General features: G+C 45.0%; 1 long non-coding RNA gene across 2 annotated transcripts in view; it reads right to left on the bottom strand.

Annotated features, from left to right (window-relative positions):
• LOC138844119 (uncharacterized) overlaps positions 1 to 27,551 on the bottom strand; it is a 164,846-nt gene that overhangs the window by 16,052 nt on the left and 121,243 nt on the right. For both annotated transcript variants that reach the window (XR_011379585.1, XR_011379586.1), the window contains exon 2: positions 21,525 to 21,610. This is a non-coding gene — a long non-coding RNA (uncharacterized lncRNA). The remainder of the gene's footprint in view (positions 1 to 21,524; positions 21,611 to 27,551) is intronic.

The following is a 27,551-nucleotide window of genomic DNA, read 5'->3' on the forward strand; positions in this document are numbered from 1 at the left end:
ACAAATAACAGAAGGACTTAGGAGCAAAATGCACAAAATGCTAGCAGTGTTTTTTTTCCTCCATACATATACAGAAAGCATTCATGATTCCAAAGGACTACTGGGCTGGGCTTCCCATCACATCTCTGTGCTAGACAGCTGTGCCGAGGTTAGAGTATATTCCCAATAGTGTGACTCCTAGGAACCCTAGAACTCACCACAGGGTAAGAAAAGGATGTTGTAGCCAATATCAACCAAAGTAGAAGTCAAGCAATACAGACATAAAGGGAGAAATGGGAAACAAATTGCAGTAAAAAGAATTTTAAGACATTCCCCCAAATTTCCACCCATGCTATACACTCCCTTTGCCAATAAGATGCGATTTCACCCTTGTGTTTAGGTTGTGTTATGTGGCACAGTTAACTTTAAGAAAGCAATATTATTCAAGTGAGCCTGACCTAACACTATGAGCCCTTTAAATGTGAGTCTAGAGATCAAATACAAGGACAGTGAGAGATTTGATGTATAAGAAGGAATCTGAGTACAGGAGAGCCTCCATTGCTGACTTGAAGGTGGAGGGGTCCCTCTGGCATGTAGGGGCAGCAGCCTCTACGAGATGAGAGCAAACCCTACTCAAAGGCCAGCAAGAAGACAGAGACGTCAGTCCTACAACCACAGGGAACTGAATTCTGCCAAGAACATGGATAGGCTTCGACTTTCTTCCCCTCAGAACCTCCAGATAAGGACACCTTGAATGTCAAACCCTGACCATAGGACACAGGCAAGATACACCAGGACATGTAATATAGCAATCAATGCTATTTTGTTTTATTTATTTTCATTTTCTTTGAAAAGCAAAGAGTCAGAGAGTGAAGGAAAGGCAGACACTGAGAGATCTTCTAACCACTGGTTTAATCCTCAAATGCCTGCAACAGTCAGAACTGAACCAGGCCAAAGCAAGGAGCCAAGAACTCAATCCAGCCCTCTCATGTGGTGGCAGGGACCCAAGTACTTGAGCCGTTACCTGCTGCCTCCCAGGGTGCACATTACCAGGAAGCTGCAGTCAGAAGCAGAGCCAGGACTTGGGCCTCCGCACTCTGATATGAGATGCGGCCATCCCACGACCACCTCTGGATGTTATTCAAAACAACTCAGTTTGCAGTTATTTGTTATGTTTCTGTAGAAAATGAACAGCCCCCACAGCAATTCTAGACCCACTGGTGCTTGCCAATAGTCTTCAATACCAACCAAGGAATAGCCTTTATGGAGAGAATGGAATAAGTAAGAGTTTGGAAAGGGAGCGCCTTGGGAATGAAGCAGGATTAGCACACTGAAATGAAGAGGCAGAGCATGGCTGCACTGGCCACCTGGACAATACACCTGGACAAACAGGGGGCAGTGCAGAACACAGAGTAGTTGTGGAAACTCCAGCCTGGCCAGCTGATTCAAGAAATAGTGGCTTCATTCTTAAGAGCAGGAACTGTGCCTGAGATCACTGAAGGATGATTGTTAGCAAAGAAAAGTACCCTAACACCCTAAAAAGTCATCATGACTATAGAGAGAGGCCAGCAGAAGTCAGGTGAGGCTTCAACAACATTCACACAAATCGTGCATTGATGCTTAAAGGTGTCCATATAAGAATATTGATAATTAAGAAGCAATCTTTGAAAATGTATGCAACATTTTGCTTGCTTTTACTTACACAGATGTCAGAAGACATGGTTCTGGGACCTCCAGGTTAGCATTTTTAGTAAACTACTTTAAATATACTGCCATTTCCAAATGGCAATCAGTTTCTCAATTTCAAAAAAATCTAGTGTGCCTGCGATTGCAAAGGAATGGTCAGATTTGTCTAAGGAACTCAACGGTGTAATGCATTTTGCCATGGAGATTATAGGCATTGCTGCACGGGGACAAGAGCTGGCTTGAGAAAAGGTGAGCACTCATTCAGTATTCTGTTCAGGCAGGCACTCTTTATCCAGTGGGTGGATGATCCAGTTTGGGGATTTTTCATGCCTCTGGCTTCTCCTCCCTTCTACTGTCTGCCCTTTGGCCACATTACAGATCAAATTAGCATGTCTTTGAGAGGATAGAAGGGGAAAGGACAGGTAGAATTCAAATTGGTCAATTTCGTAGCTTGTTCGCTGCTCTAATACACGAGATCCAAACCAAAGGCTAATGTGGGGGTTGGGATTATCAGTGGATTATATATAATCTATAACGGGTCTCCCCTCTACTACTAGAGAAATTTGAGTCTGATGGGGACTCACTGTATTTCACAGAGATGTCAGGGCTCAACACAGAGAGGTTTGGCCAGAATCTCAGACACATATGTTAGAAGTTGGAGGCTGAAAAGGGCCTTAGAGGTGACCCAGACTTGGGAAATTAAGGCTCGGGGTTAGAAGCCAAGTGCCCAAGGTCATACCACAAGATGATCGCCAATGGCTAGTGGACACCTTGAGAGGAGACCCAAAACCAATTAAGCTTAAAACGATGTAATTGTGGCAGGTTGACACATGAAGTACTAATTAAATGTGCCCCTTCCTGATCCCCTGTGGCTTCTTGTTGGGACTCTCCACCAACTGCAGACTAAAACGAAGGCTGCCGAATGTAGCGGAGATGCTCCTAGCATGGACAGAAAGACCTCTGACCCCAGTGCTGCTGAAGAGCACAGCTCCGGGTGTGAGACTGCACAGACCTGATGCCAAGAGTTGCCACAAGTGAAAACCAGATTTTCCCTCTGCTTGACTAGAGGAAGGCAGAGTTGAAAGGTCAAGAGCAAGTCATGCATTCCACTGTAAACCGCACAGAAGGTACCATCATCATTATTGTCATCATCATCCACCAGAAGGAGCATGCAATAGGAGAGGGTTCCTCATGAGGTTTGGGGAGAGCTGTGAAACAAAGCGAAAAGCCATCTCTTCTGGAAGATTCTGATCATGACAGTTTCACCATGGGTGGCTAGGAGCAGGGATGGGAGGTAGGCATCAGACTTGTCCCAGCCAAGCAGTGGTATGGAGGAGACCGCAGGTGTCCCACATCTACCAGCAGAAAGCACCAGGATGTGCCTTGGAAGCATCCATTCACTGGTTCACTACCCAAGTGGCTGCAACAGCTGGGACTGGGCCAGGCTGGAGCCAGAAGCCAGGAGCCAGGAAATCCATCTCGTCTCCCACTTGGGTTTCCAGGGCCCAAATACTTAGGTCATCCTCCACTGCCTTCCTAGGCACTTGAGCAGGAAACTGGGTTGGATTCAAAGTAGCAAGCACTCAAATGGGAGCTCCAAAATAGGATGCCTGAAGTCGCAAGCAGGGGGTTTAACCTGCTATGTCACAATGCTGGCCCCATCAGTGAGCACCTACCATGTCCCCACCCTGCAGTAAGCACCTTCACCATCGTTAGTCCCTCCTCTCCTTAAAAGATTTCCGTAAGAAGGAAGCTCTCCTCCTCCCCTTAGGGAAACACATCTAGTACACAAGTCGCAGCCTGGGGGTTTACATCTGGGTCTCTCTGTGGGGATTTACATCCGGGTCTTGGTGATGCCAAAGCCCTTTTTCCTCTTCTGCCAAAGTGCCTCAAGGCAGAACTGATCAGAGAGCCTTTGAAACATCTTTAGCCTGGCCTCTCCTCTTCCTCCCCACATCTACCCTGGGTGTTGTAAGAGCAGACGGGTCAGCAGCTGAGCACACAAATGCACAGTCTGGAAACAGGGAACCAGAGGGGAGGCAGTGGTGGCCTTTGGTGGGGTCAGTGACAACTGTGTAATCGGGAAAGTGCCTTGTCCAATTGGAAGCCCACCCTCCCTTTGAACTGTGCACAATCCCCCCCTGGAGGGCCTGGGTTGAGTTTTTCCCTTGGCAAATCACACCATCCCGTGGAGAGGGGCTTGCTGAACTTGGCAGTGTTGACACAGCAGTCTCTGGACGCATTCCGGAAAAGCAGGCTGCAGCATGTGTGATGAATTTTCTCTGAACTGTGTGGTTTCCCAAGTGTCAGAAAAACAAACTTGGAGAAATCTGTTGGCTCGTGGACATGTGTAGACCCTCCCCCACCTCCTTCCAGAGTGGAAAATGCTGTTGGCCTTCATCCTTGTTGTTTTAAAATTAAAAAAAAAAAAGTGCTCCCAGTGTCGGGTTCCCTGAAACCTGAGGCTGGCGTGGACAATGGGAGCTCTTTCAAGTCACAGCCCCAGAGGCCACATGACGGTGCCTGTGTGCAAGCAGCAGAGTGCAGGCTGCCTCTGTCTGGGGATGGAGGCCACGGCAGTGTCACTGGCTCTCTCTTCTCACCCGCCGGCCTCCAGGCCCTTGGCTACCCCTCTTCCACCCAAACATCCGATTTCCTGTTCCCAAAATAACCACCCAAAGGAAACGGCCTTGAGGCAGGGCCTCTGCAGTGGGTAAATTCCCAGTATCCTTGTGGGGATGCCAGGGGGCGGGCAGGGCCCCTGGAAGGGAGCAGGAAGAGGACCTCCCATCACAGCTTCACAGCTGTAAGACTCCAGGAGGGTCATCAACATCAGCTCCTCAAACTCCATCTGCCTCGACACCTCTGGTTTTCCCATGAGAGCAAGGCCGGGCAGCGGTGCCTCTTCTCCTGGCTTTTCCATTCTTCAGGTAAGGTGCTCACATGCCTTTTTTTTTTTTTTTTTTTTTTTTTTTGACAGGCAGAGTGGACAGTGAGAGAGAGACAGAGAGAAAGGTCTTCTTTTGCCGTTGGTTCACCCTCCAATGGCCACCGCAGCCAGCGCACCGCGCTGATCCGATGGCAGGAGCCAGGTACTTCTCCTGGTCTCCCATGGGGTGCAGGGCCCAAGCACTTGGGCCATCCTCCACTGCACTCCCTGGCCATAGCAGAGAGCTGGCCTGGAAGAGGGGCAACCGGGACAGAATCTGGAGCCCCGACTGGGACTAGAACCCGGTGTGCCGGCGCCGCAAGGCGGAGGATTAGCCTAGTGAGCCACAGCGCCGGCCTCAAACGCCTTTGACCTTCAGATGAACTGGCTACTTGGCCATAAGGTAACAGAAGCACGTCAGCTGGAAATGCCTGCTGTCCCACCTCCTATCTTCCTGTGAAATGAGGCCAAATAAGCCTCCCTTTGTCACAAAAGACAGGTCGCTGCTCCCCCTTGCCAAAGAGAAAGCAGGAGAAGCTGGCTCTTGACTCCTGGGAAGGAGTCAGCCTTAGCCTGCTGAGTGACTGGACACCCACCAGTGGTCATTCCTCCAGATTTCATCAACGCAGGACAGTGGGTGTTACCAGATTCCCTAAGCTAGTAGTTCTCATCCTCAGCTACATATTGGGATCACCTAGGGACCTTTATTGCTCCTTTACCCAGATCAAGAAAATAAGAGTCGCTAGGAGATGGGAATGGAAGTTGATAGTTTTTTAAAGTGCCCTAGATGGTTCCAGTGTATAGCCAAGGTTGGGAACCAGTGGCTTAACAACACTTCTCAAACTCTAATATGGGATCTTGTTGAAAGAAGGAAGGAAGGAAGGAAGGGAGGAAGGGAGGAAGGGAGGAAGGGAGGAAGGGAGGAAGGGAGGAAGGGAGGAAGGGAGGAAGGGAGGAAGGGAGGAAGGAAGGAAGGAAGGAAGGAAGGAAGGAAGGAAGGAAGGAAAGGGGAGGGGACGGAGGGAGAGAGAAAAGAGGAGAGGAGAGGAGAGGAGAGGAGAGGAGAGGAGAGGAGAGGAGAGGAGAGGGGAGGGGAGGGGAGGGGAGGGGAGGAGAGGAGAAGAGAAGAGAGGAGAAGAGAGGGGAGGGGAGGGGAGGGGAGGGGAGGGGAGGAGAAGAGAAGAGAGGAGAAGAGAGGAGAGGAGAGGAGAGGAGAGGAGAGGAGAGGAGAAGAGAAGAGAAGAGAAGAGAAGAGAAGAGAAGAGAAGAGAAGAGAAGAGAAGAGAAGAGAAGAGATCCTGACTCAGCAGATCTGAGGATCTGCCATCTAGAGGTCTAAAAGGAATGCAGATCCCCTGGTCTACAGCCCACACTTTGAGTAGCCAAGCATTAGGGCAGGGGTAGGGGACATTTGGCCCACAAGCCATGTAAGACCCACAGAATTATTCAATATGGTCCTGACAAGGCAGTTGCAGGCTAATTTTTAAGTTGATAATTTTGTATGCCCAAAAATGATGTTATAAATGTCTACATGGCCCTTGGCAGAAAAAATGTTCCCCACCCCTGCTAGGGGAACTTAAGAGTCTCAGTGACACTGTGCACTTCTCCCTAATTGAATTAGTGTAATCAGAACACGAAATGGGAGAGACTACAAGAATTGCAGACTTCTCGGTCTTCAAGGGATTGCTAGGATAGAAGGATAGAAGGAAATCTCTTCAGTGGTGGAGAGTTCTGGTGGTCAGAGCTCCTGGTTCTCAGGCTTTGGGACTTAAACTATTTGTTGCCCTGATTTTAGGCCTTTGAAGTTGGACAAGAGTTCCATGACTGGCTTTCCACGGAGAGGAGATTGTGACTTCTCAGCCTTCAAAACTGCATGAGATAATAATACCTCATTAAAAAGCTCCTTTGGAATATCAATATGCAGAATACTTTCTGTATACCCATGCATACCAGGGATCTTCAGAAACCTCACAGAAAATGCACATTTTGAAAAAAATTGTGCGCTGCTTTGAAAAAATTTTTGCACCAAAGTAAATTCATCATTTGATTCCATTTCTCCACAAACATTCTAAAGTATCTTCATTTATCCTCTTGGTTTTGTGTCTCTGGAGAACCCCAATATTCCATCTGAAAGGCCAGTGTTGCTTGACTTTGGTTATCAGAAGGGAGTGATGGTGAGTGCAGTGTGGTGGCTGTCTCTGGGATCTGCCCCAGCCAACCTTGTGGATTTATGTGTGTCCTAGAAGATAGGATGCTGTTAGTTGAAGTAGAAAGGCTGTTGAACAAAAACTTGTGAGATACTGGAGTACAGGCAGCCCAGCTCCCACTCCCCGTGGCCTTCCCTTGGATCTGGGTGGAGAGATGCCTCCTTCTCCATGTTGCTAAAGACCATTATGCATTTTGTCACACAGAGGGCTTTAGCACATCCTCTGGCCATGCTGGTGGCCATAGAGTACAGTGGAAACAAAATCTGGCAGAGTCAGCAATGTCCAACAGGTCTGGCCCTGCCTAGGACAGGCTGCAGTGACCAGCAGGAGGGAAAGATGGAGGGTCCCACTGTGCTCAAGAGTAGCCACTAGAAGTGGAAACAGTGACAAGGAGAAGCTCCAACACCCCATGAGAGGGAAGGGCAGAAGTGCCCTAAGAGACAGCACAGGGGCCAACATAAGAGGCAGAGGAGCCATGTGGCAGCCGAGTAGACGTAGGCTCGAGATCCCAGAAGACTCTCAGGAACACAACACAGGGACTGCTCACCAGGAGCTGAGCTGCTGCCTGGGCTGTTGGTGGGTAGAGGGAATTCTGTCCAAGTCATCTCATTTTTAACCCTAGATTGGGAAGACACAAGGAATGCTGGAATATTTGTCAATATCCCAGTATCGTTCAGATGAAGCCTGCCTTGTGCACATGACCTTGGGGCACAGCACTCACCACTCTGCTTTCTCTCCCTCTCTCTCCTTCCTCTCTCTGGGATGCTGTCTCTGCCTTTGTCTCCATCCCTCATCTCCATGTCTGTCTCTTTCCTCTGGCTCTGTCTTGTTCACCCCATCTCCTTTCCCTCACATAGTGCCTGACTCATGGAAGGCATCCAGCAAACATGTTTTAATTTCTTATTGTCAAAAGTTTCAAAGAAACTTTTGTGGAATTATAAAAGGAACCTTCATGTGTCCATCATCCAGTTTTAATCATCTTTCATCAACCTTCTCACCTCCTCTTCCTCCATGTTATTTCTGAAGTAACCAGACACCGTATCAGCTCACTTATAAGTATTTCAGAAGATGTCTCTGAAAGATAGGGGTTCTATAAAAACATAGTCACAATCCCATTAACATACACAGAAATGAGCAATATTGCCTTAGTGTTGTCAAACATCAAGCCAGTGTTCATATTTCCCTGATTGACTCCATGATCTTTTAGTTTGAATAATCAGCATCTAGGGGGTCCCAAGATGGCAGTATAGCAACAGGACCATCCGAGTCCCGTGGGCCAAAATAGATAGTTAAAAAAGGAGAGAAGATACATGCCGGAGATAGAGCTGTGGGAAATTTGTGATGGAAAGCCCAGGAGACCAGGGCAGGTCCACACTGAAAGAACAAACAAGAATAGGAAGCAGTGGAGGTACAGCAGAGGTATGGAATGGGGAGGCTGATGCCAGCCCCCAGCAGACCAGGTTAGATGGGAAAGTGTGGGTCCATGGAGCTGCAAATAGTAGTCAGAAGGTGAGTTTGGAGGACTGTTTGTGAAGTTCCATGCGAGGAAAAAAGAAAAGGTATAGAGGAACAAAGAGGTCAGACACCCCCCTGCCCATCTTTCTCCCTCCTTCCCTACCCAGACCTGCAGCTGGCTGGGAGAAGCCATATTGTCTGTTTACATTTCCAAACATAAGCAGGGGACTGCCGACTTTGCCTCCTGTGCTCACGCCCATCAATTGTGGGGGCCACCTCACCACACCCCCTGCCCAGGAATAGGGACCACAACATTTCAGAAGAATTTCTTACCCATCACACAAGCTGTACAATAAGGAGAAGCCCTGAATAGCGAAAACCTGAGCCCAGTCCATTCACCATTGAGAAGCAAGTGGGGCCCCAGCAGGCAGGGCTCCATACACTGGAGCTCGGACCTGCCTCTACCACGATTGAGAAGTGAGCTGGGCTCCAGTAGGTGGGGCAATGTGCTTCGACTTGCAACACACAGACACATAGCAACTCACACTCAACAGAGGGAAACCTCACCACAAGAACATCTCCATAGATTAGAGATGCAGTTTGTTAAGCAAGGCATTATAACCCTGAACACAAAATGGACTAACAGGGGCATCTCACAACTGAGAGGAAAAAGGTGGATCACATCAAGAGAAGTGAACACCAAAAACCAGAGGAAAAATACACAGCCCCATAGGGGCCTTATACTGGATAGCTCCTCCACCTGGAATCCTGAACGGAGCACCCAGGCCACATCTAGCAAACACCTCTTGGAACACACTAAAAGTAGAGATGTCCCACTAAATTACAAAGACACAGCATAAAGAGAAAAAGCAACCAGACAAAAAAAGAAAAATGTACAAATGCTGAAAAACAAAGGAAAACCCCTATATAAGAAAAAAGGAAGACATTATGAGCCCCCCAAAGGAGTAATACAATTCTTCAATAATAGAAGGTGAAGATGAAGAGATCAAGGATATGCCAGAAACAGAATTCAGAAAATTAACCATCTGTTTACTTAGAAGCAATCAGAAGCAAATTCATGATCTAAATGAAAAGTGCTCAAGAAATTAAGATATTAAAAAGAAGTCAGAATGAAATACTAGATGAAGAATTCAATGGATAAAATAAAAAATGCAATGGAAAGCCTTAACAACAGAATAGTTGAGATAGAAGAAAATATCAGAACTAGAAGACAAATTTCTAGAAATATTACAATAAGACCAAAAAAAAGAAAAAAGAAAAGAAAAGAAAATCAGAAAACTTAAAAACAGTTGGAGATCTACAAGGTACTATCAAACAACCCAACATACAGATCATAGGAGTTCCAGAAGATATGGAAAGAGAGAAAGGATTAGAAGTCCTTCTTAATGAAATGATAACAAAAACTTCCCCAATCTGGAGAAAGAAAGAGGCATCCAAGTACAAGAAGTACACAGAACTCTCAATAAAAAGACCAGAAAAAATCTTCACCACAACACATTGCAGTAAAACTTTCCACAATAAAACATAAAGAAAAGATCTTACAATTTACATAACAGAAACGCTAAATCACATTCAGAGGAAACCCAATTAGACTGACTGTGGAATTCTCATCAGAAAACCTACAGGCAATGAGAGAATGGAGAGATACATTCCAAGTCTTAAGAGAAAAAAACTGTTAACCTAGAATACTGTATGCTGCAAAGCTCTCATTTATGAATTAATGAGAAATAAAGATCTTCCACAACAGAAATTAAAAGAACTTGTAGAGACTTTCCCAGCCCTGCAAAAGATGCTCAAGGATGTGCTACACTCAGAAACACAAAAATAGGAACATCACTATAAAAGAAGATGAATGGAGAAACTGACCCAGTAAAAGTACAAAGGAAACCCAAAATACAAAATTAAGACTATTTATTATGGAAACATGGCAGGGCAAATTTGGTACTTAACTATAGTCACATTGAATGTAAATGGTCTCAACTCCCCAGTTAAAAGACACAGACTGGCTGAACAGATTAAAAACCAAAACCCATCTATTTGCTGCCTACAAGAAACATATCTCACCAATAAAGATGCAAGCATAATGAAATTGAAAGGATGGAAAAAGATAATACATGCTAACAGAAACATGATATCCTAATATCAGACAAAATAGACAAAAACTACTAAAAGTGACAAAGAAGGACAATACATAATGATTAAAGGATCAATTCAAAGGAAGATGTGACTATTATAAATGTATATGCACCTAATTACAGGGTACCTGGCTACCTAAAAGAAATTTTAATGAATTTAAAGGGGAGATAGACTCTAACACAATAGTAATGGGGGACTTCAATAACCCACTTTCAGCAATGGACAGATCAACTAAATAGAAAATCAACAAGGAAACAACAGAGTTAATTGACACTATAGACCAAAAAGACCTAGCATATATCTACAGAGGCTTCCACCTTGTAGCCACAGAATACACATTTTTCTCACCAGTGCATGGGACTTCTCTAAGATTGACCACATTCTAGGCTATAAAGCAAGTCTCAGCAAATTAAAAAAAATCCAAATTTCATACCATGCATCTTCTCCAACCACAATGCAATGAAGCAGGAAATCAGCAACTCAGGAATCTCTAGAACATATGCAAACACATGGAGACTGGACAACATGCTCCTGAATGAACACTGGGTCACAAAAAAAAATCAAAAGAGAAATCAAAAAATTTCTGGAAACAAATGAAGACAACAATACAACATTTCAAAATATATGGGATACAGTAAAATCAGGGTTAAGAGGCAAGTTTATAATGATTGGTGCCTACATCAAGAAATTGGAAATGCACCAAATAAATGAGCTATCAGTGCACCTCAAGTATCTAGAAAAGCAATAGCAAACCAAACCCAAAACTAGTAGGAGAAAACAAATAATTAAAATTAGAAAAGAAATCAACAAAATTCAACCTAAAAAATACAAAACAAAGAGCTTCCATGTTCATGAATTGGAAGGATAAATATCATGAAAATGTCCATTCTTCCAAAAGCAATTTGCAAATTCAATGCAATACAAATCAAAATACCAAAGACATTCTTCACAGATCTAGAAAAAATGATGCTGAAAAACATTTGGAAACACAGGTGATCTTGAGGAGCTAATGCACTCTTATAAAATAAAAACAAAGCTGGAGGCATCACAATACCAGATTTCAAGATATACTATAGGGCAGTTATAATCAAAACAGTCTGGTACTGGTAAAAAAAAATAGATGGATAGACCAGTGGAACAGAATAGAAATGCCAGAAGTCAATCCAAACATCTAACACAAACTTCTATTTGACCAAGGAGCTAAAACCAATCCCTGGAGCTAGGATAGTCTCTTCAACAAACGGTGCTGTGAAAACTGGATTTCCATATGCAGACATATGAAGCAGGATCCCTACCTTACATCTTACACCAAATTCCATTCAAAATGGATTAAACACCTAAATCCATGACCTGATATCACCAAATTATTAGAGAGCATTAGGGACATTGGCAATGGCAAATAGTTCCTGGAAAAGACCCCAGAGGTACAGGCAACAAAAGCCAAAATTAACAAATGGGATTACATCAAATTGAGAAGCTTCTGTATTGCAAAAGAAACACTCAAGAGAGTGAAGAGGCAACTAACAGAATGGGATGAATTATTTGCAAACTATTCAACTGATAAAGGATTAATAACCAGAATATATAAAGAGATCAAGAAACTCCACAACAACAAAACAAAAAACTCAGTTAACATATGGGCAAAGGACTTAAACATTTTTCAAAAGAAGAAATCCAATTGGCCAACAAACACATGAAAAAATGCTCATGAGGCTCACTAGCTTTCAGAGAAATGCAAATAAAAATCACAATGAGGTTTCACCTCACCCTGGTTGGAATGGCTTTCATACAGAAAGAAAAAAACAACAAATGCTGGCAAGGACTGGGGAAAAAGGTACCCTAGGCTGGCACCACAGCTCACTTGGCTAATCCTCCGCCTGCAGCACTGGCACCCAGGGATCTAGTCCCGGTTGGGGCGCCGGATTCTGTCCCGGTTGCCCCTCTTCCAGTCCAGCTCTCTGCTATGGTCCGGGAGTGCAGTGGAGGATGGCCCAAGTCCTTGGGTTCTGCACCCGCATGGGAGACCAGGAGAAGCACCTGGTTCCTGGCTTCAGATCAGCGCAGCGCACCAGCCATAGTGGCCATTTGGGGGTCGGGGGGCGGGGACAGAAGGAAGACCTTTTGCTCTGTCTCTCTCTCTCTCTCTCACTGTCTAACTCCGCCTGTCAAAAAAAAGGAAGGAAGGAAGGAAGGAAGGGAGGGAGGGAGGGAGGGAGGGAGGGAGGAAGGAAGGAAGGAAGGAAGGAAGGAAGGAAGGAAGGAAGGAAGGAAGGAGTACCTTAACCCACTGTTGGTGAGAATGTAAACTGTCAAAACCACTATAAAAGACAGTTTGGAGATACCTCCGAAATCTGAATATAGACCTACCATACAACCTAGCCATCCCACTGCTGGGAATTTACCCATGGGAAATGAAATCAGCAAATAAAAAGTTATCTGCACCCCCATGTTTATGGCAGCTCAATTCACAATAGCTAAGATATGAAATCAATCTAAATGCCTATCAACAGAAGACTGGATGAAGAAATCATGGGATATGTACACTATGAAATAATACACAGAGGTAAAAAAAAAAAGTGAAATCCAGTCATTTGCAACAAAATGAATGAATCTGGATAGCATCATACTTAGTGAAATAAGCCAGTCCCAAAGGGACAAAACCTATGTTTTTCCTGATCTGTGATAACTAACAGAGATCCTATAAGGAAACCTGCAGAAGTGAAATTAACTTTAGGGAAAAAAGTGAAACGACCCTTTAAGAAGCAATGATTTGAACAGCCCTTGTCTTGATGGTTGAGGAACAGGCCTTTTTGCTTTTTTCCTTCTTAATATCATTGGTTGAACTCGTTACTCAACATACAATTAATCAAATATGTATAAAGTCAATTGAAAATAGATCCCAGTAAAAAATAAGAGTGGGAACAAGAGAGGGAGGAGCTGTATAGTTCTGCATACATTTCTATGGACTTACTTCTGAGGGTAGAGCTAAAAGCTCATCATGGGTCTTCAAATACCATTAAGCTGAGTGGTAATAATGCCATCTTAAGTGTTAAAGTGATCATATTAAGTTTTAAATTTATCATATAAATAATATCAAGTGTCTGGAAATAACAAAAGGCAGAATTAAAAAGGAGAGAATGTTCTACCATAGGAAGCAGTCCATACATCAGACTCATAGAATAATTGTTCAAAATAACACTCTGACCTCAGAATCAACCCTTAAGGCATTCTGGTTTGGCTGAAAAACCCATAAGAATATTTAAGCCATGGAAAGCCAAGACACACCAGCAAAAACAAAAACAAACAAACAAACAAAAGTCTTACATGAAGGATCTCTGTGAGACCCCAGTGGAAAGAAGGGGCCATCAAAGAAGAATGTACTTTTCTCTGAAGAGAAGAGAGAATTTCCACTTTGCTTATGGCCTTGTCTAAATACTGACAGAGACTGTAGGCTCAAAATGCTTCCACAGCCTTATCAGCTCATGTCAAGAGCCTCAGGTGATAACTGACATCATGCATAGAGTGTTAATTGTTAGATTAACAACAAGAGTCACTGTGCACTTACTACCCACGCAGTACCTCTGTCCTTAATGAGTTGTACTATGAGAATTAACTGTAAAACTTGTTCTCAGTTTTTTATATTTGTGTATATGTGCAAATTGTTGAAATCTTTAAAGTTCATTGGAAATGAGGCCAGCACCGTGGCTCAATAGGCTAATCCTCCGCCTTGTGGCGCCGGCACACTGAGTTCTAGTCCCAGTCAGGGCGCCAGATTCTGTCCCAGTTGCCTCTCTTCCAGTCCAGCTCTCTGCTGTGGCCCAGGAAGGCAGTGGAGGATGGCCCAAGTGCTTGGGCCCTGCACCCGCATGGGAGACCAGGAGAAGCACCTGGCTCCCAGCTTCGGATCAGCGCGGTGCGCAAGCTGCAGTGGCCATTGGAGGGTGAACCAATGGTAAAGGAAGACCTTTCTCTCTGTCTCTCTCTCTCTCACTGTCCACTCTGCCTGTCAAAAATAAAAATAAAAGTTCACTGGAAATGAATCTTAATGGAGAATGGGACTGGAAATGGGAGAAGGAGGAGTAAGTAAAGTGGGATGGTGGGTATGTGGGGAAGAATCACTACATTCTTAAAGTTGTACTTATGAAATTTGTACTCATTAAATAAAAGGTTTCTTTGGGAAAAAAAAGAATAATAAGCATCTAAATAAGATCCATATCCTGGGCCGGCGCCGCAGCTCACTAGGCTAATCCTCCGCCTAGCGGCGCCGGCACACCGGGTTCTAGTCCCGGTTGGGGCGCCGGATTCTGTCCCGGTTGCCCCTCTTCTAGGCCAGCTCTCTGCTGTGGCCAGGGAGTGCAGTGGAGGATGGCCCAGGTGCTTGGGCCCTGCACCCCATGGGAGACCAGGAAAAGCACCTGGCTCCTGGCTCCTGGCTCCTGCCATCGGATCAGCGTGGTGTGTCGGTCGCAGCGCGCCGGCCGCGGTGGCCATTGGAGGGTGAACCAACGGCAAAGGAAGACCTTTCTCTCTGTCTGTCTCTCTCACTGTCCACTCTGCCTGTCAAAAAATAAAAAATAAATAAATAAATAAAATAATAAGATCCATATCCTGTGTTCTATTAATACACCTCTGAACTTTATAAGGCCCTCTTCAGAAATTTGGCCAACAAATTATTTTTTGGCTGGCCACATCTTTTTTGTTACCTCTGCATCTTCCTGTTTTTCTATTTTCTCCTCTAACTACATCTATCATCATGTCTACAGATTTGATTCATGTCTACCTCTAACTCTACCTCTCCATTAATGTTCTTCTGTCTCTCAGTGCCTTTATCTGTACCTTAATCAATCTATCAATCAACCTCTCTCTCTCTCTCTCTCTCACGCACACGCACATGCACACGCACACGCACACGCACACTCTAAACCCCAGAAGAGTTGGTACAGGGGTCCTGCACACCCACATAACTGAAAGTGTATGAATTTGGATATGAAGGAATAAACACGGTCCCTGGTTTACATGTTGGTGCAGCTTCGCCAAAGCATCTCTGTTCTTCTGTGCTATGCACATGACCCTGGCTTTCTTGATGCTCCCTGAACAGCTCACATATCTGACACAGGTAGGATTGAAAAAACTGAATGAATGTGAAAGCTGAAAAGTGCTACACAGCTGTCCATGGTGTTTGTGACTTTATCTGCTGCTACAAGTAAAATTTCCAAAGGTTCACCCATCGGTGAATTCCTAAAACAGTGTCTGTAAAGAAAGCTGTAGAATGCTTGTCAGCCAAGTGCTGCTTTACATCAATCATAGAGATGTTGCTTGGTTTTGAAAGAAATCTTACAAAGTCTTAAATTATTTGTTAGAGCTGGAGGCAACAAACCCAGTGTTTTTTCACTCTTATTAGCAGTGGAATTCTTTTTTGAATAAAGCCTTACAGAAAACCCAGATATATAAAATCAGACCTTGGTGTATATGGGTTGGAGGGTGGAGAGAGAAGATTAAAGAAAATAACTTACAAAACAAAACAACAAAAGCTGACTTGACTTACTTTGCAAAGGTGTAAACCACATTCCAGAGTCCGGTGAAAGGACCCATGGGAGGTCTTGGGGAGTGTTATTCACAGAACCAAGAGCAGAATCGCCAGTAAGTGCCTCATAGCTCACTCCTGACAAGTAAGCTCAGTATTTCATGCAGACTCTGACTCTAGAGGTTTTAATTTGTATTTTTTTTTTCTTTCAGGTAATCTTTTTGTAAAATATACTGAGCTGAATAGTGATTTTGGAAGATTCAACTCTCAGAAACCTTGAACTGTGACTTCTCTATTTCCCAGAGTAGAAGCTATTGATGAACTCCAGGAAATGGGGAATGGCAGAATGACTTCAGGGTCTGCTTTTCAACACTGGAATTGTAGTGAGTTTACCTAAGGCACCTGCGCTTGTGGAAAGCTGAGGCCAGCGTGTCTGGCTAAAAGCTCTGGAGACTCAAAGATAGGGGTGGTGACCATCCTTGAAGGAGAACAGTTGCTGTGGACCCAGCTGAAGTGGAAAGGCAGAGTAGGGGCAGAATATTGTTGGATAAGAGGCTCGTGGCACATCTGGGACCACAGAGCACACACAGGGAGCATAACTGTGAACTTAGAAGAAATTTAAAGTTGTTGCTGGCTACATATGTGCATCTTCAGAGGGTGCTGCCAGTGAGTGCTGTCAGGGAGGTGGCTGTTGGTTGGTTGACACTCAAGGGTGATTACATGTATGCTCATCGAGAGGACTTAATCTGTGCTGCTGGGAGACTTGAGGAAAGCACCTCAGCTCAACACTGGATGCATTTGTAGAGGCCAGTGAGGTGTAGTAGAAAACACATGAACTTCAGGCCCAGGAAGACTGAGCACAGGTCCCAGCTCCATTTCTTCCTGGTGAGTGATGTTGGGACCATGGCCCAAGCTGCTTAGTCTTGATTCCCTCATCTGTAAATCAAAATGATGCCACCTGCACAGTTTTCACAGTTGGCTCTTGGCAATCTTGCAAAGCTGGTACTGTGATGCTCACCTCATCTCTAAAGAAGCTGAGACCCAAGACGAACCACCTACCCAAACCCACCCCACCTGGGAAGAGTCTCAGCCATGTAGATCTTTTGCCTGGCTCCTAGTCCACACTTTTTCCACCACTCAATGCTGCCTGTTGTATTATCTCCAGCTGGATGGATGTGAACACACAGGCTGAGAAATGTTGCATTAAGAAACACCCAAGATTCAAATTTACAGAGAAGGTAGATGAGCAATTTCCTGGAGTTGCGTTGAATGGGAATGAACTGTGAATTGGCACAGGGGATCTTACTGGGAATGAAATCGCTGTAAAATTGACTTAATGGTGATTATTGTCTAACTCTATACATTTACTACTGAGCATTGAATTGTATGCTTGAAATCAGTGAATTTTATGATATGTAAAATATATTTTGACAAAGCTGTTATTAAAAGCCATAATTACTGAATACTTATTTTCTTAGAATGGATTCTCTGTTCTACTACTCCTAATATTTGGGAACAATTATTAGTTTACTTCTTTTAAGAGGTGTACATTGCATTGACTAGAAAAAATATTGTAGGGTCCACTCCCTCCATGGTAACCATGCAGTTAATATCACCTGCATTATGTTCTCCTCACTTGTAAGACCATAGGCAACCATGAAAACACATGTAAGCAGCTAGTGTGCAGAGCCACTTTATGGACCCTTACTTATGGCAAGGTGAGAGTCCTGGAAATTCCTATAGGCTTCAGGATAGTAGGACGAGTAGTTAGCACTCTGCAAGGCTGTTGGGACAACTAACAATACCATAGGAAACACCTACTACTCTGACTGGCACTCAATGAATCAAGACAATTAGCGTTTTTATACCCAGCCATGGATACCAAGCCCCCTGTCCTTCATTTGTGTAGCAAAAATCTTCACCCCAGCCCCCGTGTTCCCAGCCTAGCCAGACAAATCCCAGCTTCTTAAAAGGCTGCACTGCCATCAGTGATAAAGGGGAACTTTCTGCTTCTAATACTTGTCTACCAGAGATAAGAAAAAAAAATATTCTAAGGAGGTTGTATTTTAAGAATGGGTGCTGCTTGTGGGACTGCCAATTTGGAGCTTATTATTTGTGCTTTGTGGTGTCTGATTCAACTCTTCAATGTGGTTAGCATAGAGAAATTGAAGGAGCATCTCAGTTGTTCTTGTTTGAAGGAAGTGATGTTTGCAGTTTAGTGTCCCTGGAGCATTTTTTCAGTAGCATGGCTACACATGGATGCTGTTTGGTGCCTTGGTAGGAACAGCGGTTTTATGTTGGTGTATGGATGGTGGAATATGCCAACTCTGAGAATCATGAGGTGCATCTGCAGGGGCTTGGGGCTTATGATGCTTAAGAAGCTGTAAGCACTTCTTTTTCTCGATTTTGATGGTGATGTCCACTGATCTAACACCAGTGGTCCAGTGCCTCCAGTGAAGACCGAAACCAGGATTGAAAGGAAAATAAATTTGGGGCCCCAGGGACCCAGAAGCACACTTCAGGGGTATCCCTCACACCCCTGTCTCCATGAGCAGAGTCTGCAAAGCTGACCACCGAGGTCCTGGCAGAGGGACCAAGAGTTCAGACGTAGCTAATGAGAATTCTCTGCTCTAGACTCCTAAATCCATGTGTCCAGAACATTCTTACACCTCACTGCATTCGGATGGCAGCCCCTCTACCACTTCAGGGCTCAACTCTGGCATGTTTTAAGAGGGCCTGTCCTCCTCTGTTGTCCAAGGTAAGGAGTGCCTGAGCCTCTAATTACTGCTTGTGCACAGGGCCATCAGTCGGACATGCGCCCTCTGGATGGTGGGCCTGGGTACACACTGCACCTGCCATCAGCAGTCTCCTTCTGGAGATCCTCAAGAAGAATTCAGTTCAAGAGACTGAGGTCCTCACTCTCAGCGTGGCTGCTGCCCTCTCTTGCACTTACTGTGCCATAATCCAATGCACCTTTGAAACGTGATGAGTAACAGTTATCCCAGCGTCTTTCCTCTCAGAGATTCTGTTATTCCTCAGAGAGGAATTTTGGGGTGCAGAAATGTGTTACGGAAGGGGATCTGCCTGCTCCACTGGCATCACTCAGGCCCCAGATACTAATGGATGTGCTGGGGGAGAATGAAAGCTGGACTCCACCACATACATCTTCTCACTCCTGAGCCCAAAGCCCAGCCTGGAAGAGGCTAAGCTGTTTCCCAGGGCTTTTTGTCACTCTACATTGTTCTCAAGCCAACTGTGGTTACAAAAAGGAGAAGAAAAACCTCAGATGTATTTGGAGCCCTTTGTACCATCTGGGTCCCATAGACGCAGGGAAATCAGTTGAGAACAACTGAAAGATGGCTGCAGAAAACATCATTAGAGGAACAGGGGAGCAAGACAGAGAAGCCGATACACCAAATGGGACAGAGGAATGAGCAGGCCACCCCATGAACATCCAAGGCATGAAGGAAACTCTGGGAGGCTGGGTAGAACAGCTTCGCAAGCTTACATGGGCATCAGAATCCCCCGGAAGGCAAATTCCAACTTCGACTGCAAAGCCCCACCCTCAGAGTTTCAGATTCAGTGGAGGTGAAGTGGTCTTGGGAATATGCATTTTTTTTTCAAGTTCTCAGGTCCTGGGGCCACCTCTGAGAACAACAGTGAAGAACATGCTTCAAAGCAGTCCCACTAAGGGGTGAGGAGTTGGGTGTTCCCCTAACAATTCTTGTATCTCATTGCTGGAGACTGCTCCAGGTGGGGGTTAACTCTCGGGAGCCTTGTGTACAAGCCTCACATGGTGCCACAACCAGAACATGCTTCAAGGCTGAGAGCAACGGGTGCTTGCCGAAAGGGGCCACAGGGTGCATGGGAACAAGGGGTGCTGAGGCACCCAGAGAGCCAAACCCATCTTTTGTATTCTTTAGCTCTTTAGTACTACCATGAAATACCTGAGAAACCTAACTTTGTAAGTGAAAAAGTTCAGTTAGTTCAAAGTTTTGGAGGTCCAAGTCTAAGATTGGGCATCCCTATTGGTTTGCCTCTACTGAGGGTGGCAGTGGTGGAGTGTGGACCCTAATTAGAGGAAGGATCACATGGTGAGCCAGGAAGCATAGGGGCTGGGCCCACCTGGGGCTTCCTAACCAACCCCCTTGCAGAATCACCTCCCAAGGGTGCACCCCCAATGACCTATGGACCTCCTCCTAGGCCTGCCTCCTAGATACCATCATTGGATTAAGTCTTCTTAGTATTATTAATTTGTAACTTTGGGGCTTAAATTTCTGCATGAGTTCGGGAGTCAAATCCTGTTCAAACTACAGCAACACTCATGGAACTGTGTATCTCGGTGGAAAGTTGCAACATCCTGAGCTACAGAAGTAGAAAGAACAGTGGCACAACAAAGGCATCAAGTCCCAGGTGCTCCTGCACCCACAGCTGTGTGATTTCCAGAAAATCTCTCCACCCTCTCTGGGCCCCCAACTGAAAGATTTCCAAGGGCGCGCCTGTCTTGAAAATCCCCTGCTTCTTTATCCAGAGAAGCCCTGCAACCTCATCATTAAATGCAAGTCACCACATTCAAGCACCGTCCATGAAAATGTCCAGTGCTGAGCTGAGCTCTGAGAAAGCACTGATGAAGACATTTGTGGCCCCTGCCCAGTCCTTCCCTTAGGAAGGACATGCTACATCCAGAGTGCCAGACAATGTGCATCAGTGTCCCCAGGGTCTCTAGGATGGATACCCAAGGTGGGGCTCACGGGCCACTGGTCTGCAGGCATCAGGCTCACTGCCTTCCTTTGCTTCCTTGGCAGGTGTGTCAAGCATTAATGAGGCACTTAGTCTCAATCAAAGAGAACTATAAGACTAAGCATTTTCTTTTAATGGGTTATGCAGTTAAAATAATAAGCTGCTTAATCTTTTCATTTGGGGCAGAATGATGTATTAGGGCAGACGTGATTGCTCTACCTCCCACCCTTTCTCTGAATAGCCTGGCAATGACCACTCTCTGCTGGTTGAGCTTTTTAAGTACCTAGGCATAAGTGGCAAGCTGGGGCTCCCCAGCGTGCTGGGAAGGGCAGTCTGGGCTTTCAGGTACGAGGGAAGTCGAAGCTTCTGCAGCTGGTGTCAGGGCTCAGCTTCAGAAAAACCAAAGTAAAGGGCATCCAGGGGCTTGTCTTCCAAGTAGCCACACCCACTTGGGTCATAAACAGTTCCTATATTCCTTGGAAATCCCATGCCTTCCCATTCTTTTTGCCAATGATTTGGGATAACGAGGTCTACCTGGTTCCAGAGGAGTCTAATTAGCACATTTGATTGCACTGGTGCAGTGATTGGCTCAGAAATGAGTGCATGACATGAATCATCCAATCAGAGCTTATCCAGGGACATTAGTTCAGTCAACCAGGCAAGAGTCTCTTTACGAGGGGATAAAAGTCTGAAGCTTCCAGGGGCTGCCATGAAGGAAGGCCTGAGAGTTAAGGCGACCAGAAGGAGAGCAGAACTGAGCTCTAGAGGGTGGCAACTTTCTAGAGACATTATTCAAGCGTCTAGGTCCAGTTGCACTTGGTGCCATGCACACCTGTTATTGTCTTACCTGTCTTCAAATCATGGTGTTGAGGGCCAGGGTGGTAGCACCACCTCAGCGAATCATTGTGGGGTCCAGAGGTTCATTAGCAGTCACTGCAAGAGAAAGGCAAGGGACTCGAACCATCTTTCCTGTTCTCCCAGGCAACAACATCCTCTCCTTCAAGGTTCACTCCCCGGTAACCCCCTTTCTGAAGCTCTCCCAGGCAGATCCAGGTGCTCCCTTTGTTAGAGCTCCCCTTCTTTGTTTGTAGGACGCCCAAGAAGGAATGGCAAGACCAGGGTCGTGGACTCATCCCTTCAAACTTATCTCATAGCCCACTCTGACATTTTTGTGTTCCCCCTGTTGTGAGGAAGACGTGGCCTACTCCAAAGGAAGCTGCCTGTGTATGCACATAAGCATGTATGTGAGTTATGAGCTGAGCTTGGTGTCTGAAGACATCCCCACACTGGCAGAGGGTTGGGGAAAAGGTGAAAGAAGGGACTGTGTGTCTCATGAAAATCATTTACTTGTAAGCATACCACTGATTACCCCTAGCATGAGAAGCTACTCTGATTCCTGGCTCTGGATCCTGGCTCCAGCTTCCTATCAATGAAGGAATAGAGGATATTGTTGACTGGGGAGTGGGAAATATGGTCCAAGCAAGGGGCCAGACATGACAAAGGCCTAAGTCCCCTGCATTGGAGCGAAGTGGACCTTACTGTCCCAAACCACTAGCATTAAGAATCAGAGGGTGTGAAGTTTCCAAGGAAAAGTTGGAACTGTTTCTGACAGAAGGGTATCTGGCTACCTGGAAGACGAGCTCGTAGATGCCAACTATATTCTGCTCCATGGCTGAAAGTTCCTTGCTGATACCTGAGCTGCTGCCAAGATTTCTTGGGTCTTCCAAATTTTGTGAAGACAAATATCAGAATCAGGTTACCCTTGTCCATTTCCTATCCTTTCAAACAGGTGTGCACCAGTCCTTCAAAATATATGCCAACCTAATCATATGGAACATGGGTAGGATGGCAGGTTGTTTCAGCTTTTTAAAAGGTCTTTTTAAAGTTTATGTACTTGAGAGGATGGGAAGGAAGGAGGAAGAGAGGCAGAGAGAACAAGTAAGAGAGAGAGAGAGAGAGAGAGAAAGGTCTTCCTTTTCCATTGGTTCACCCCCCAAATAGCTGCTATGGCCGGCACGCTGCAACCGGCGTGCTGCGCCAATCCGAAGCCAGGAGGCAGGTGCTTCCTCCTAGTCTACCATGCGGATGCAGGGCCCAAGCACTTGGACCATCCTCCACTGCCTTCCTGGGCCACAGCAGAGAGCTGGACTGGAAGAGAAACCGGGACAGAATCTGGCGCCCCAACCGGGACTAGAACCCGGGGTGCCGGTGCCGCAGGCAAAGGATCAGCCAAGTGAGCCATGGCGCTGGCCCTCCCCTACTTTCTAACTCAGTCTCCTTCAATTTTTTTTTCCTTGAAGGCTTCAGAAGGCCTGAGGTGTGCATGTTAATTTAATCTGTCAAGTACCTATAGGCCCCTTGTGCTTTGGAGGAAAGGAGCTTCTAATGATCATAATGTAAACTGTTCTTTATTTGGGGTCTTTTTTGTCAATCTTGTCTCCCACCATAGCCATCAAGAAACCATGCAGTAGGGAGTAGCCAGATAGGCTAATTTGGGGTCAGTCATATTATCCTCTTCAGATTTCAAACTGGAAAGTAGGGGCCCCGGGAGGTAAAGCCCGAGAGAATAATTTCTTCTGATGACGGTGGGGATGGTACAGACAGAACATCTAGAACCCAGGGGGCATGGCTACGAGTTTACTTCTGTGGTACAAGGTTGGTCATAGTCCTATCCCTTCAATGAGTTCCTCTGCCTGATTATCTCATCCAGTGTCGAAATCTGTCATATGAAACAAAGAATTCCAGTAGGGAGTCTGCTGCTTGCTCTCTCTTCCTGCCTCCACCAACAAAAAAGCTCCTTCTCTCCATTACTGGCATAGCCCCTGGTGATCTGGGCCATCCCTCCTAAGGCAGCTCATACATCCCCAGCTTCCCCTTTATGTCTTAACCCACACCCTGATAGCTCTTAGGTCACATTGTATTAGGAGCACTTATCTGTCTAGTTTTTTGCCATAAGTATCGCCTAAACAGATCACTGATAGAAAAGATGATGCTTCTTTCCCTTTGCTGACTCACAAGCTCAACCTACTGTGCACGACTTTCCCTTTGGGACTGGCCTAGGGGCAGCAGGGCATTTGTCTCAAGATCCAAGGAATCATTTGTACTTTACAGCAACCCAAAAAGAAGCAGTGATGGCTCAGCTTACAGACCTGGGAACTCTGCCCAGAGGCCTTCCATTCTGAAACGGGTCCAGCTTGCTCACAATCCAGCAGTGTTCAAGTAAAAATGGTCCCAAGAGACCCTCCCATTTGGGCAGAGTGAGGCCTACAGGGAAAGTGGTTTACTCTGGGTTACATGTCACGTTAGCAACTGCTAATGTTAGATCCCTGGTAGCTCTCAGAGACCAACTGCTCAAGCATTGGCAACACTCTAGTAATCTATTAAAATCCTTTTTTTTTTTTTTCTATTTCAATCCTTTTCTTTCCTCCACTTAAGCAGATCTGCTGGTTAAGTTCTCTTCTTCCAAGGAGCCAAACACAACTGTCTTCATAAAAATAATGTTTTAACTTGAAAAATGTGTATCATTTGACTTTTTTTCCAGCCTTTGCTTATTCTTCTAGGGTCTGGTCTAAACCAACTTTTCAATGGAAGGAGCAAGAATAGATCTTCCAGCCCAAATGTCTTGGTGCTTGGAAGAGCGTCCATGAGCCTGAGTCAGTAAGCGGAGCTTTGTCAATACAGAACCATGCGTGTTCTGCTAATCCATGAACTTCTCCTATCCAGAGACCTAGCAAGTGTTTTGTTCTTCTGGTCCAAGGAGGTGGATGGTTTTGATCATTCAAGCCAAGAACCACTCTCTCTGGGGCCAGAACTAGAGGGCAATAACTGTTATTGAATCTTTAGCACAACTGCAGGAGGAGCCCATAGACGAGAACAGGACAGGAAGGAAAGAAGGAAGGAACGATAAGATGCAGGCTAAAAACGGTGTGGCTCTTTCTTATAGCAACTGGTAACCCCTCTGCAGCATGGTTTGCTACAAGAAAAGAGCCTGGACATAAATGAGACTGTTAGGTGGGGAAGGCTGAGACCTCTAAGTTTCCAGTGCATAGGCATCCCACCTTGCCAATGAGAACCAATGGTAGTGACCACATAAAAAATCGAAATTCTGCCTTCTCTGCCTGTTAATCACACAACGGATGAGCCCAGTAAAGGGTGCCCAAGGCTGTGAACCAATTTGCTCCCTCTGAACTGGTTCGTGTCTACCCTACTTTGCAGTTGGTCTTTCTTGGAAGATCTTCAACAACAACATCAAAAAAAAATTATAAAATTAATTATTAACTTATAGCTTGTGTTCCATAGAAGACTTGAAAGAACTTACAATAAAAGTACACGGAGTAGTTAGGGAAGACTGCAATAAAGATTAGAAAGAAACTGGGCATTGTATAGTAAAAAAAGAAGATCATTGTTTCACTTACTAAGGAAGAGAGTCACTTGAACTGAGCAGAAATTTAGCTTTGAGCTTCCTGCTATTTGGGGTGGAAAGGAAATGGTGGGTTCTGTATGGTCTTACTGATCAAACGATTTTTTATCAAGGGAGATAAGCTTTAAAAGATCCACATATATAGATACAACCGATCCTTTCCAGAAGTAGAATACGCCACAGCATAGATGTACCACAATTTATTCAACTTGTCATCTGTTGATGACTTTTAGTTTGCTTCATGTGTTTCTCTTTGGATCACTATGACGAATATGGATCATTTTTTTCCGTTTGGATCAATATCAAGAATGCATTATCAGCAAAGGCTAGAAGCAGAGGCATTTACTGACTCCATTTTCAATCAGTAGACTCCAAAATTCACATATAAATGTGAATTTGTATAGTCTATATGATCTGGAGAAATACATGGAAGGAAACATCAAGGTTTATTATCTGGTAAAATAAGTTTGCTTGCAAGTAACAGAGACTAGGGCTTAAGTAGGGTAAAGGCTAATTTTTTTCATAAGGTTACTCCACAAAGTCGCCCAGGACCAGATGCTTTTCCTGGGCCATCCCTTCAGTGTCTCTGGTATGGTTCACTGTCCTGCGTTCTAGACCTTGTTCTTGCAGTCTAGCCCATGTCTTCCTGATCCAAGATCACTGCTGAGGCTCCAGCCATCATATAGACATTCAAGGAGGCAAGAAGGATGTAGAGAGAAGAGGCTGGCGTTTAAAGGAGATATTGGAGAAGTGCACTATGACAGACAATTCCATTGGCCAGAATCTAGAAGCACAGCAACATGGAGTTGCACTGAAAGCTGAGAAGTGTAGCTTTTTATCTGGGAAGCAAAGCACCAGCTACAACGTGGGGATTGTTCAGGTGAGGTGAGAAGGCAGAATAGAACCGGAAAGTCTTCAGTATTCGCTACCATAGCTCACCTGAGGTAGCAATGAGGAAGTCAGGCAGTTAGGAAAGGAAGGACCGACAGCCCAGGAGGTGGAAATGAGAGCAGGTATGCATTTGTTACTTTGCATTACTTCCCTAGTTGTAGGAAGTAAAATTTTTAAAAGTAGTTTTAGAAAACTTTTAAAACAGTTTTAAGCATGATAAGGACAATTTCCAATAAGTCTTTATGTAAAATTCATGGTGCAAGGAGACGTCAAAATGAGGGGATGTGGCAGGCAGTGTGGGCTCCCTGTGGGGACTCTCCATTGAGGCACAAATTCAGGCTGCTTGGAGGGGCTCCTCATGTTGGCAGGTCTGTAGTGAAATAGAACCTGGGGAAGGAATGACTGGCTGCTCAGAAATCAAACCAAGACTCCTGGGACCTGTTTGACTTCTCTGATCTACAGGTTCCATCAAATGTGACCAGGGAAGCCGCAGTCCTTTAAGACAGACCAGAAAAGATATGTTTGGGGGAGGCGGTGTTCCTATTAGGCCTAGGAAAGTGATGGTACCAGGCTGAGTCTAGAGCAGTGTCCCAGAGGAAACAAGTTAGACAAGCATACTTGGTCCAATCCCAATAGATGAGGAAGGCAGTCCAGTGGGGAGAAAGGTTTTGCTTCAAGTCCCCTAACTGTAGGAGGCACCTCCAGATTAGAATTCAGAAAAGGGGACAGCCAGCCCCAGAAATTTTTTATTTTTAAAAAGATTTAATCCTTTATCGGTTGCATAGTTTGCAAATATTTTTTCCCATTCTGTCGGTTGCCTCTTCACTTTCCTGAATGTTTCTTTTGAAGTACAGAAACTTCTCAATTTGATGCAATCCCAAATGTTAATTTTGGCTTTGACTGTCTGTGCTTCTGGGGTTTTTTTCCAAGAAGTCTTTGCCGGTGCCAATATCTTGCAGGGTTTCTCCAATGTTCTCTAATAATTTGATGGTGTCGGGTCGTAGATTTAGGTCTTTAATCCATGCTGAGTGGATTTTTGTGTAAGGCGTAAGGTAGGGGTCTTGCTTCATGCTTCTGCACGTGGAAATACAGTTTTTCCAGCACCATTTATTGAATAGACTGTCCTTGCTCCAGGAATTGGTTTTGGATCCTTGATCAAATAAATGTAAGTTGGCTGTAGATGTTTGGTTTGATTTCTGTGTTTCAATTCTGTTCCATTGGTCTATCCATCTGTTTCTGTACCAGTACCACGCTGTTTTGATTACAACTGCCCTGTAGTATGTCCTAAAATCTGGTATTGTTTTTGTTGTACAAGATTGCTTTAGCTATTCGAGGTCTCCTGCGTCTGCATATGAATTTCAGCATCATTTTTTCTAGGTCTGAGAAGAATGTCTTTGGTATCTTGATTGCTATCGCATTGAATCTATAAATTGCTTTTGGGAGAATGGACATTTTGATGATGTTGATTCTTCCAATCCATGAGCATGGAAGATTTTTCCAATTTTTGGTATCCTCTTCTATTTCTTTCTTTAAAATTTTGTAATTCTCATCGTAGAGATCTTT

Source organism: Oryctolagus cuniculus, chromosome 10 (genome assembly GCF_964237555.1).
Source record: "Oryctolagus cuniculus chromosome 10, mOryCun1.1, whole genome shotgun sequence".
Classification (NCBI taxonomy): domain Eukaryota; kingdom Metazoa; phylum Chordata; class Mammalia; order Lagomorpha; family Leporidae; genus Oryctolagus; species Oryctolagus cuniculus.